The sequence below is a fragment of the Emydura macquarii genome, unplaced genomic scaffold, assembly GCF_026122565.2.
Source record: "Emydura macquarii macquarii isolate MOO-44397 ecotype Brisbane River unplaced genomic scaffold, CSIRO-AGI_Emac_v2 contig_2636, whole genome shotgun sequence".
Lineage (NCBI taxonomy): Eukaryota > Metazoa > Chordata > Testudines > Chelidae > Emydura > Emydura macquarii.
In genome coordinates, this window is record NW_027132773.1 from 7,167,369 (window position 1) to 7,180,618 (window position 13,250).

At 39.5% G+C, this 13,250-nt stretch overlaps 1 protein-coding gene across 11 annotated transcripts in view; it reads right to left on the bottom strand.

The window, feature by feature from the left end:
• The window catches only part of USP15 (ubiquitin specific peptidase 15), a 124,567-nt gene that overhangs the window by 38,240 nt on the left and 73,077 nt on the right, over positions 1–13,250 (bottom strand). Inside the window, exons 1-2 of one of the 11 annotated variants that reach the window (XM_067564130.1) lie at positions 9,096–10,759; positions 6,841–7,185 (exon numbers count right to left, since the gene is read on the bottom strand). The exons of 7 other annotated variants lie outside the window; for them this stretch is intronic. The gene's annotated coding sequence lies outside the window, so the exon portion shown is untranslated. Of the gene's footprint in view, positions 1–5,818; positions 5,845–6,840; positions 8,229–9,095; positions 10,760–13,250 lie in introns of those variants that run through there. 3 more of the 11 variants (XM_067564128.1, XM_067564129.1, XM_067564131.1) reach the window with 3 other exon arrangements.

A 13,250-nucleotide genomic window follows, 5' to 3' on the forward strand; every position in this document is an offset into this window, starting at 1 on the left:
CAAAACCCAAATTAGTATATTTTGGAAGAGTGGGAGAAGAAGAGGAATTTGAAAGTACTACAAGCAAAATCCCAGACTCCACTCTCACCGCTTGAGTCTTGGTCAACCTCTTGTATAATAAATAAATAGTAAATAAACATTACAGGAATTCCTGGTTGGGGGGGGGAGGGGAATGAAAATATGGAGTTACTCAGAAGGAAGGGAATACCTTGTACATCACTTCATAATCAACTGCAAGTAACAGAAGTCAAAGAAGGAGGAAAATCTCAAGATATACTTAACCTAGAATAAGTGAAAATTGGATCGTGTCTTTTACTAGGATAACAAATTTACTGCATGAAGAGTTTAGATAACCCACTGATTATGATTTAGGCCTTCAAAAGGGCTTCTGTTGCTGAGGAAAACAGACTGAAAAAGATTGTATAACTGACATGCTAAACTGTAAAGGCCAAAGCTAATTTTGAAAAGGGCAAGTTAGGACAGAAATGATTAGGTTAAGAGAAAAGCTTGCACATTTGAGCTAGAGTAATGGCTTGTGTTAACAAAAGGCCAATTCAAGACTCTGAATCTTCGAGGTCTTCACATCTTTAAAGCCATCAGCAAAATCAGTCACAGCAAAAGAATCACTAAAAAAGCAGTTAAGAAAGTAGTAACTAAAATTGGATCACTGAGCTTTTTTTGGTTAGGAACTCTGTGAGGCACTAAAGCATTAGAGATGGGATGGGTACAGAAACAGTTAGTTTAGATTACAGGACATACAATTTGTAGTGCTCCAAAAGCAAGTATCCTGCTTTCTCACAGATTACATTTTCAGGATTTGATGTCATGATAAGGGGAAATGTTACAAACTTGGGCTTTAGATAAGGGAATAAAGACTACAAGGTGTCTGAAAGAACAGATTTATTTCGCCATAAGGACCTTAGTTACGGCCTAGAGGAATAAAAAGCAGACACTGATTGAAACCAGGTCCTCCCTACTTGCTTCAGTTGTTGGTAAAGGAATGTGACCCACAACAGTTTGAGAAATGGTGAGGCAACATGCATTTCTCCAAAGTGCTGAAGTATTTCCTAGAATTTCTTCTAGCCTTTTGATCAGTAACTGGAAAGAGTTCAGTTAGGTTTTTAAGGAAAAATTAGAATGTTCAGAAGTAGTTTCAACTAGGTCTTGTTTCTCCTCACTACATCCTGTTTGCATTTGGACATCTTATTCTGGCATATGGGTCAGACTCCAAGGTCAAGTAAGAGTTAGTCCAAGATTAGGTGTTTTCAGCTAAGAATAGTGCTAAATATTTATTGCTGCTCTTGAAAGAAAAAAGGGTGTTATGATGGTACAAACAACACTGATGCTCACTAAAATTCTGTAGCTCTTGATTGTCAACAGGCCCAAAGTTTATTGCAGCATCACAGTAAAAAAACAACGCAAAACCTTTCTGAAGTAAGGTTTACCTGCCTACACAGAGCTTTGGCAAATAAATAATCACAAAGACTTTTAGGTACCAATTCTGTGGTTTTTTAGATGACTCAATCCCAAGGATATAAATTATCTGTCACTGCTGATTATCCCAGAATACCAAGTGACAGAATAGAATTATCCAGTGTAGAAGAATCAAAGATTACTGTTTATAAATGTCAATATCTACACCTCCAGAGGAAAAAACTTCTGTGGAAAGCTACATAATTTAAAACATTTATTTATTTATTATTAAACATTAAACATTATTTATTTATTTTTTAACAGATAGAAGAACCAAAGACCAGCGGCCCAACCGGGCCTATCTCAATGCCCTCAATAATATCCAGTATCCCTTCCCAGGCCCATCACAATACCCTCTGTTGGCAATGTCTCTGTAGCCCTCCCTGGGCTCAATCCTCAGTACCAACAGGGCCTATTTCAGTACCCTTGTTGGGCAGTTTGTGTGTGAAGGTTCCTGCTCTGGGTTGGAGCATCACCCCCAGGGCTTCCTCCCTGGAGATTCTTCATCTGTCCTTTACTCCTCTGACTCCGGCTCTCCAGCTGGGTTACTTTAGTTCTCAGATCAGCTCCCTTCCGCAGGCCTGGGGGGTAACAGTTCCACGTACAGTCCCTTCCTTGGGCCAGTCTAAACTCCCTTCTCTCAGGGCATAGCCACTTTCTCAATGGTTGTTGGGTGGGACCCAGCCCCAATCTAGAGACCCTCTAAGTAATAGCCACATGCCATGTCCCTTTAACTAACTGCATTTTCCTGGGCCACTTCCCACGGCCCTTAACTTTTTCGAGTCCCAGCAGCCAGCCAGGAGCCCCTTTCTTACTTCCTTGGTCCCTGCCAGCAACTGCTCTGCCCAGCGCTTTCAGCTCCTGTAGCCAGCAAGATGCATCTCTTGCTTCGCCTGGTCCCTGCCAGCAGACTGAATTCACTCTGGCCCCGCAGCTCCTTTTAGGAGACCCTGCTGGGCCTTGATTGGCTACTCCCTGCAGTCCCCCTTTTCTGACTGGCTGTGTCCCACACAGCCACTCCAGGCAGCTTGGATGACCTCTCTACTACTCACAGTGTGTGGCAGGGCTGCAAAGCTTCCAGCAGGACGCCTCAGGGCTTAGTCTATCCCGTTACACCTCCCCAACCCCCTTATCACAGAACCCCAAATAATTTCCTCTGCCCCCCAAACTCCTACCCAGCCCCCAAATCCAGTTTTCCAGCCCCTGCTTAAACCCACCCTCAAACCCCCTGGTATCTCATCCCCAAACACACCCAACCTCTCTGCCCCTTCCATTAAACTCACAGCTCCCACCCCTTATATAAACCCAAACCCCACAAAATCTCCTCCTACACAGCCCCCCACCGATCTCACCTCTCCACCATACCAACTCCCATCTCCCCAAATAAACCTACCCATTCACACAAATGGCCCCATAAAACATCACCCTCCCAACCCCCTGCCACTATTCACCATCCTCCCAAGCCCCATTCCAATAAACCCGCCTCTTAAAACCTACCCTATACTCCCCAAATACATCCCCCAAATCCCAAAAATCACACTTACACCCCCGTGCCTTTTTGCTGCCTCGCAACACCCAAATCCCAAATCACAAACACCTCCAAATTCTGTCTGCACCCACTCCTTACCTAGGTGAGCCCACTCCCCCCAACACCACCTATAAAGGCCTCTCATCTCTTGAGTGCTGGCATCAGCATCTTTTATTCACTTTGGAGCATTACGTGGGACTGGTGACCTTTTCCCCTCCCCTCCTCTCCCTCATCTTCTTGGGGAGGTCAGATAGCTAGTCCCCATTCATTCAAAGGAGCCCACCACAGCAAATCTGCAAGTGGCAAGAACCAGAGTGGGCTAGGATGGAACATAAACTGAGCCTCCTCACCCCCTCAAACACTGAAGAGCGGGTCTGACAGTTTTACTCAGCCTCCACAAACAATATTTTCACCAGCCACCTAAGCTCACATTGACTAAGGACATGAAACTGGTATACACACACACACTTATGTAACTTAAACACTGTCAAGGCTAGAAGGTTTAAATTGCAATCTTTTTTTTGCAAACTGTTTGTAAGTCAATACTCAAAGAAGGGAAGAGAAAAGGTAGGAAACATTCCAAACAAATTAATCTATTTTTTTCCTCCTTAAAAGTAACCCACTATAGAAACCAGGCAACTACTGCTTGAGCACCACTGATCTCAGAAAAGTTTGATAAGGAAACACCTCAGTTTCAAATTTCCAAGGGATAAAAGAAAAAAAAGTCAAAAGTAATTTCCTCTTCTTTTTCAGTGAATGTAGCTTATTGGTCAAACTGCAGAGATTCCACTGCAGTATAAGATCCTTTAAGCATCTGTGATTTACTCTATCTCAGTGTTTCTCAAATCGTGTTCCGCGCCACCGAAATTAAGAGAAATCGCGGGCCGCTGAACAGCTGTTAGCGCCGGGGAAAACTGCGCCGTCGAAAAGGGGAACATTTCCCAGACTTTTTGGCGGAGGATATGACATAGCCGCGCAAGGGTTCCGCGGCAAAATATAATTGAGAAACACTGCTCTATCTTATATTACCCAATATGATTTTTCTGTCAACAAATGTTAACCTTACACAATAGATCTTCTGTACTACCACTATTATGTTGTCAAACAATAAATGCAATACATTGGTGGCTACTAAAACGAATTTATTATGAAACTAGAACATATGCAATATCTGGTTGTTGCCCAAGTGTCTTATACTTAATCTAACATAAAAAAAGTAGTTCCCTACATCAACTTTCAAAGCAAGTTTCTATTGTAACTTGTGTGACAAAGCCATGTATATTTCTTTATAAAGTGCATATCAAAATACATGTAGCAAAAGTACAAAGTAGTACTTTTTTGTTGTTGTTAAAATAAAAATCTTGGCAAAGTTACCAGGAATCATGGATAACTCATGTAACTGAACTCTCAGTTTGTCAGCCAGTATAATCTTACTATACAAATCAATGTATGAACATTCAGTGCCATCTCACCAATTGCCTTGTCCTTCTGTATATGGGCAGTCACCCCATTAATCAGACAATTAAACTTATATTTTCCCCAGTACCTGGAAAATAGCCAAAGCAATCCCCATTCAAAAACAAAACTTTCTTTTTTGTAATGTGGAATTTAAACCACTCCCTTTCAGTGCAGTTGCTCCACAATGCTCAATTCTCAAATGACCAAGTATGCGCAATACTTTAGCAAATCAGTAAGTAGAACAGGAAAGAAAATAAGCTTAATTTTTTAAATACCTAGTGTGAATAGTTTAAGAACTTTGTTAACGTGAACAAAATGCATAGTTTTCTAAAAACCCCATCCAAAAAGTGATTCCCCTTTGTTATGTTCTCTCTAATTCACTAGTTTTAAATCCAGGCAAGTCCAGATCAGGTACATTAGGTGAAGGAGGGTTAAAACAAACTACAAATAAAAAACTATCCTGTTTCCATCAGCCTATTCCAATGAAACAGTGCAATTTTGTGGTGAAGCGGTCTAGCTATGACCAAAAAGCATTTCTCTCGGGGCTCAAAATTGAAGTACGGAACTGTTTTTTTAAGGTTAAGCTAGGTTTACTTATTAGCCATGAGCAATTGTCCACCTTTTACACACTAGCATAATGAAGCAATCCAGCATCAAGCCATATTCAAGTATAGCGTTTTTTTATTCCAGTTCTGCACCCAAAGGTTGCACAAGACCAGAGGAAAACAACTGCCTATGAAATCTTCAAAATGCAATTTTTGCAATTCAGATTCACCCATCTTTCTTGCCTTTTTCTTGTTTTGGAATGCTGTAGATGCAAGTCACTTAGTTTTGCTGGACTTGTTGAGAGGTATCAATACATATTTATTGATTGAAATGCATTTGTTCTATTGTAGAATGTTATTAGCACTTCCATAATTCCTTTTTCACAGAGAAATTTGGGAAGCTTATATATGCTGGAGATTTTACTTGTTTTAATTATGCCTACTCCTTTCGGGAAACCATTTGTTCTGCCTTTGTTTGTTTGATGGGGTGGACTTAGACTCCATTCAAATTGCAAGAGGGCATGAGGTATCTCCCCACAATCAATCCAATTAAGTAGAAGATGACAAGAAAGACTTACAATTTCTCAGGGATTTTAGTCAATTAGTCTTGTTTTAGTATTTCAGAACCAATAATTGACAACACGGAGTCTTGTGAATATGCAGGAACTAACTTCAGAGTTTGTAGATGGTAGTGAATAAGGAAGTGTTATTTACCCGATCACATAACACAAGAATGAGGTGTCACTCAATGAAATTAACAGGCAACAGGTTTAAAACAAACATAAGGAAGTACTTCACAAAATGCAGAGTCAACCTGTGGAAGTCATTGCCATCGGATGTTATGAAGGCCAAAAGTATGATTGGGTTCAAAAAAGAATTCGCTAAATTCCTGGAGGATAGATCCATCAGTGGCTATTATCCAAGATGGTGAGGGATGCAACCCCACGTTCTGGGTGTCCATAAACCTTTGACAGCCAGATGCTGGGAGTGGATGACAAGAGAAGGGTCACTCGATAACCTTGTACTGTTAATCCCTTCTGAAGCATCTGCTACGGGCCATTGTCAGAACACCAGATACTGGGCTGGATGGATCAGTGATCCAGTATGGCCCCTCTTATTTCTTAGCTTTGGTTTAGCTGCAGACTTAGTAAACATATTTACACATATTGCCTACTAACCTATATCTTTAACTTGATGTGCATAGGTTTAGAAGGGATCTTTTGGATCAACTAGTCCAGTACCCTGCTACTGCAGGCAACCCTGTATTATAATCCCATTAATAAATGTATCAAATTCCATCTTAAAACTACGTCAGTTGTTTAACCCAACAACTCATTTTGGGAGGCAGTTCTAGAACCACATTCCTCTGATGGTTTGAAACCTACTTCTTATTTCTAGCCAGTTTATAACTATTTGTTCTTGTCCGAACAAGATTTGGCTTTAGCTTAAATAGCATTTTTCCCTCTTTAGAGTTTATCTCCCTGATGTATTTATACAGAGCAATCAGCAATCTTAGTTTTCAGTGACCAAAAAAAAAAAAAGCTCCGATAAACACAAAAATTCACATTTTTCCATGTTTAAAATGAAATGGCTAGTTTCCCTAGCCACAATATATATAGGTATCAGTTGAACATGTTTTACTGATATATTTATAATTTTAAGTAAGTTTTAAGTGCCATCAATTATAATAAAATAAAATAAAATAAAATAGAATAGAATTGCAATTTGTATTTCTTACGTATACCAAATATTTCTGTCCGTATTCTATATTTTCAGGAAATTGTTTTTTTTAAATGCACAAACATAGAATATTGCTTTTATATTAACATTACTCACTTTCTGAGTTAATCCTTGTTGTTAAAATAGAATTGCAGCATTCCAGCCACATTTTCGTCTTTCAAATATTGGCACCAAGCACAGAAAAGAGCTCCATGTTTGCTGAAACTTCTTTCCATGTCAGCTGAATTTACAGTCAGTTGGAGGAGACCACTGAATGTTTTGCCAGGCTGGGAACGTGATTCTCAACAGCCATCCAGAAGTAAATGGGATCCTCAACGTCTCCAAACGCGTCTTTGGCAATCCCTAAATACACTGGCCATTCCATCTTGCATTCATCAGATAGCTTTAATAGCTGTTTCACAGTTTCATAATCTGTACAAGCAGCACCTATTTGTTTAGGATCTAGTGCACAAACAAAGAAAATCAATTGCTGGTTGTTTATTTTTTAGGTTGTACTGCCTCAGTTTATCAGCTGTGCTTTAAGCAGTTGTGGATCCATTCGCATTATCAGTTGATGATGCAAGATTCTTCAACCATGAAATTAAATCCAGGACAATGTTGTAACACTTTGTGTATTTGGTGTTTTTGGGACTGTAAAATATCCATGTCACCAGCCATCTGCAGTTCTCTGCAATGTATTTCAGGTTAGCATGTATATCTTCTACCGCTAACAGGCTGGCTAGTTCCCACAGAACGGATGTAGCCCCATGTTCCATTCATTCATGCTCCAGGAACCCATGGGATAACTGGTGGTACTGCACATGCTACTTTACACAACTGAACCATGTATTCCACCTGATCACAACTGGTTCAGGTGGAAGTGTTGGCGAATCCATACTCTGTTCATTTGGGTATCTCAAGAACCATGCATGACTCAAACTCTAAGGTCGGAAGGGACCAATATGATTATCTAGTCTGACCTCCTGCACAATGACAAGCTGGTGCTTTTACTAAAAGTGACTTCATCAAAGCAACCCTCTTGCTTAAAGGTATTTCACCGAGTATTTCCTGCCAGAATGTCTACGTGTGCATAGCAATGAATATATTCAGTTTGACCACAGGTTTCAAAGCACATCATTCCAAGCCTTCGGCACACAATTCGCACTGTCTGTTACAAATGCTAATATTCAATCACGTGGGATGCTGAATTTCACCATACATGAAATTAAGGCTTGTGAAACGGTGGTATGATAAACTTTTCTGAGATACAGTGTCTTTACATGTTGTGGTGCAGTAATGTCAGCATGCTTAGGAAGATTATCTTGAGCACACAAAATAAAATTTTGAAAACTGGTCTATTTTGGAAGTTGGTTGGTTTATCAGCGATCACAGCAATGGAATTTCCTTTCAGGTGCTGTGTTTCCTCTTTAAAGAGTTAGTAAATAATGGGAATACAATTGATCTGATTTGGGAATGGCCCTGCCTCTTTTAATGTGCTTGCTCAAAAAATCTCTGACAATGTATAAATCAATTTTATGCAGAGGAAAGTCTGCTTTTAAATACATTCAAACAAAATCTGAAGTGACAGTTTTATGCTGTTCTTTGGCAGATGTAAAATGCTGGAATGATCTAGTTACAGTGCATTGTTTTTTTACAGTTGTCGATGGCCCTGCTGTTTCAGCCTCTTGTTTTCGTTTCTTTTCATTCTGTTTATGTTTAGTGCTTTCCATGTATTTTATAATTGTCTGCCTTCAAAAGCAATCTACATCCCTGCTGCATACAGTACAGAACAGCACACTACCATCAACATGAAATTTATCCTTGCCAAGCTCAGTGACAACATCTTTAGAGATGATTTTTAAAGTTTTTGGCATCTTTTCATAACTTTACTTACTTACATCTGGAGACTGAAGTAAAATTTGAGATGCATTAAAAAAATCAACCACAAGAGGGCAAGGTTGCATGCACTGAATAAGTGACACTGGTACTTTCAGTAAAATGTAGTTAATAATTAATATATGTTTTTATTTTTTCACAAAATATAAAAACTAAAGAGTCTCTGTAAAAACACAAATTGCACATCTTTCCATGGCAAACTGATTTCTAGGATCCCTGGTAATCACATCTCCCTCTTAGTTTAAACCAAACTCTTTTAGTGTTCTCTCATATAGGCTCGCCAGTTCTTCTGATCATCCTAGTAGCCCTTCTCTGCACCTGTTCCAGTTTGAATTCATTTTTTCCTCCTACACGGTGATGAGAATTGTACACAATATTCCAAATGAGGTCTTACCGTTGGTCTTGTACAATGGCATTAATACTTCCCTACCTCTAATGGAAATACCTTGTCTGACACATCCCAGGATTGCATTTACCTTTTTCATGACCATTTCACATTGGTGACTCAGTCTTCATATGATCCATGTCTTTCTCCTCCATCGCTTCCAAATAATGAGCCTCGGTTTATAGCTGAAATTCTTGTTATTAGGCCCTATGTACATGGCCTTGCACTTAAAACTGTTAAATTTCATCCAATTTATTTTACTCCATGCATCAAGGTCATCAAATTCTTCCTGTATAATATTCTGATACTCCTCTGTATTGGCGATGCTTTCCATTTGCATCATCAGCACACTTCACTGGCACGCCTGCTTTTTATGCCAAGGTTATTAATGAAAACATTAAACAAGATCTGTTCCAAGATCAATCCTCGAGGAACTCTACTAGTAACCTCCAACCAGCCAGTTCTTTCAGGAAAACCCATGTCTCCCTGTTAGCCATTTCCTTAAACACCTTACAAATTCTATACAAAATCCCATCATCTCTAGTTTAACTAATAATTTCCCACGCTTTACCATATCAAATGCTATACTGAAATCCAGACAGATTCAATTTACTGCATATCTCTTCAAATATAATTACTATTCTTGCTCTTCTTCAGTTATAGGGTACCACATCCAATCTGATAAATCTATTAAAAATTCTCACTATTGAATTTGTGATTCCATGTGCCAGTTCTTCCAATATCATAGGATGGAGATTATCCAGCCCCAATTTGAATGCATTAAGCTCTGAGTTTTGCTTCCATCTTGGATGTGGTAATTTTCATTTCTATGCACTCATTCCCACATTAAGTATCCTGCCTTTGCTCCCATGTTCTACATTGTCATCCTTATTGAAAATTGAGGCAAAGCATTCATTTAGTTTTTGGGACATACCTAGATTAACTTTAGTGTTGTGATGGATTTTGTTTATGCTGGCTCATTCTGGCTGTGGTCAAAGATGATGAACAGTCACACAAAGCAAATTAGTATCAAATCCAAATAAAATCTTTTACTTGCTTCTTTGCAGACAATTAAGTGGGGATATTTCCTCTCTGGCTCCCTAACAGAAAAACCCATCCCCAATACATACTGCTATGCAGAGTATCCATAAAATCGAACTCCTTAAAGCAAGATTGCTCACAGATATGCTATGAGTTAGACACATCATTCATAACAGATCCCTCCCAATTTGACTGGTAAGAAACAATACCTAAATCAAAGGCTATGTATTCTGAGGGAACATTCAACCTCAAATTAAATCACAAAAATTCTAATAAAAAGTCACTAGTTACATAACTGTACAGAACTGAGGGCTCTATTTACCCTATAGTTTTAGTTCTGTTCTAAATCAGGGTTGTGCTAGTGGAGATGCTCTCTCTCCAAGCATGCACTTTCCAATTGTTTGATTAAATGCATGAACAAAAGTTTTAGAAGGTTTTATCTAGTGTGTCTCAGCTACTGATCCAGTTATGCAATGACAGTTAACTGAACTGGTAGTCAAAAGTAAATAAGATCTCCCCTTTCTCTCTATCTTCTTGCCATTATAGGGTTGTCTGGGAGTTTTTAAATACACCCTTCCAGACATGTGAAATCCCAAATCTGCTACCTGTTGCCTTCTATTTAATAGTCTGACCACAAGTCACTAGGGTGCAGGCAGAGCTCTGAGAAGAGGAACAAGGTTCTCAATCTTGCCTTAAGAGTTATGGCTCTGAATGGAGATTTGTCAACGTGGCCATAAACTGACTGCCTGGAGCAACTCTAAAACAGTATGTGGTTGGGGTCCTCTAGGAATATTGTCCTAGAGATATCAGTACATTTACCCCAGGAATACTGTACTATTTGTATTAGTTCCTTTTCATATTTAATTAAAAAATAATTTTTTATTTTCCTGAATTTTTGACAAAATTTTTAATTTACTATGGCCAGAACACCTCAACATTTTTAGAGGCTTCTGAAAAAGGGCAGTATCAGCTATGACCCTATATAGAACTCATCCCCTTCTGGGGACAGAGTATGTAGGGCTTCAGGGGACGGTAGTTTATGAAGGCATCAAACATACTGGAATCTTGATGCTGTTCAATAACACCAACTCTTCAGACTGTGAAGGATCTTTCCTGGTTATGGAAGCAATGCTAATAAATCTCTGCATTCACAAAAGGAGCTTACCTCTGACTCTTGCTTCAATGCATTTTTGGCTGATCTCATGTCAGGTTTATTAACCAAGACCCAGGAGGACTTTTAGATGCTCCTTTTGGAACCCAGTGTTGTGGAGTTGTACCTTCAAATAGTTCCTGCACACAATGCCCAGCCTGTAAGAGATACCATCCAACTAACCCACCATTTTGCCCACCCTCTGCAACATTCTCCTTTTCCAAGAGATACTACAAGAAGATAGCTCAGGCAGCACTGAAATGCACTGAATAGCACACTAATCCAAAGTGCAAAGAACGTAATCAACATGATGTTTCATGGTCTTGCAACCCAGAGATGAAAGTTATGCAAAATTTCAACTCTGACAGGAGCCTTTGACAGAAAATGGTCAACAGTATGGTGGTATGCTAGTAAAACAGTGGAGCACCTCCACCAGTAAAAGGGGACAAAGCCTCAAAGGTACTGATAACTTGGTCAGTGAAGAGTCAAGTGCAATGATGGAAGAAAAAAATCCAGAAAAACAGCAAACACTGCAGGGAGAGAAAGATTCTCTGAAGAAAATGAATAATATCATGAGCTAGGACAAAACTACCAAGTGACCATCCAGAGAGCCCCTCTATTATCCAGTCAAGAAAGGGCTCAGAATACAGGGTTCAGCCTAAGGGTTTCTGGCTGAAGAGTACCCCAGGTGCCTCCACTATCTCCGCGTATGGCTACACTACAATAAAAGACCCACGGCATCAAGTCTCAGAGCCCAGCTCAACTGGCTCAGGCTGTGGGGCTAAAAATAGCACTTAGATGTTTGGGCTTAGGCTAGTGCCCAGGCTCTGAGACCTGGTGAAGGAAGCAAGGCTCCAGCCCACGACGGTACAGCTACAATGCTATTTTTAGTCCTGTAGCCCAAGTTTTGCAAGCCCAAGTCAACTGACCCAGGCTCTGGAATCAGTGCTGCAGGTCTTCCTTGTCCGTGCAGACATGTGCTCAGTGACTCAGACTTCAAAACCTAGGCATTATCTCATGCTGGGTTTAAAGCTTTTGAACCACAGAATGCCTTGTATCATGCTCTTTTTGTCTTGTGCTGAGAAAATGGACCCCCAACAAAGAAAATCCAGTGAGACAGGTATGTTTGGAAAATTAAACATTACAATGCTACTGTAGAGCAGAACTATACTGATGTTTATAACTTCCTCCGCTTTAAACAATACCATTGAATCACAGAAGATTAGGATTGGAAGAGATCTCAGGAGGTCATCTAGTCCAACCCCCTGTTCAAAGCACAACCAACCCCAACTAAATCATCCCAGCCAGGGTTTTGTCAAGCCGCATCTTAAAAACCTCTAAGGATGGAAAGATGGTGACTAATGATTACTTAATCCATTGCAGAAATGGACTAAATAATCCTTGCCAATCTTATAGATTAGTAGTGGCACTACACTAGAGAGACTGGCATGTGAAAAATGGCTTTTTTAAAAAAAAGAGTTTTGCACTGTGTGGCACTGCACTATCATTGGTGTGATAATAGCGTAAAATTCACTGAGAAACAAAAAACTGAAGTAGCAGAGTATTGAAAAGTAATGTCACTTATCTGCATTTTTTGTTTACTTCACATGCAGCAAGATCCCTGGGAACTCAAGAAAAATAAATTTATGAAGTTCAATTTCTGTCCATTGAGTTTCAAGTCAGAAATAATATTCTCCAAAAGTGTTCTACACATCCTGTCCTTTCACTGATAGATCAATTGTTATTGATATTGTTAAGATTTATATTTTGTGAACTCAATATCTCATGTTCGCTTATTCATATATTTCTTACTGAAATTGGGGTGCTGTTTCCTATAGCCCTGTTTTCTGGGATTCTTTAATTTGATATATTTCAATTACACAGGTCTTTCATGAACTCTTTCAATGTTTGTCATTACCAATAAACAAAGGCTGAATAAAAAAAATCAGGTTAACCACTAATAAATATTGCCATTTAAAACTTGCTTCTGCTCTCTTAGGTCCCCATCTTCTTGGGGAATGTTTAGAGTTGTCACCTTACCTAACCTATTTGAAA